This window comes from Tupaia chinensis, unplaced genomic scaffold (assembly GCF_000334495.1).
Source record: "Tupaia chinensis unplaced genomic scaffold, TupChi_1.0 Scaffold000341_1, whole genome shotgun sequence".
Lineage (NCBI taxonomy): Eukaryota > Metazoa > Chordata > Mammalia > Scandentia > Tupaiidae > Tupaia > Tupaia belangeri.
Window position 1 is genome coordinate 1,849,026 of NW_006159835.1, and position 233 is coordinate 1,849,258.

The following is a 233-nucleotide window of genomic DNA, read 5'->3' on the forward strand; positions in this document are numbered from 1 at the left end:
GTGATTTCTCGCTTTCTGTCTCTCTGTCTCTCTCTGTCTGTCTGGCGAGTGCACGCACCCTATAGCAAAAACCTCTCCAAAAAAATTATTATTTTTATTTAATTATGTTTATTTATTTTTATTTTAGTTTGACCAGAGAGGGACAGAGAGAGAGAGAGAGAAAAGGGGAAAGTGAGAAAGCAAGCCGCCAGGTCCAGGATTTGAACCGCAGTTGGCCATGTGGGAGTCCAGCA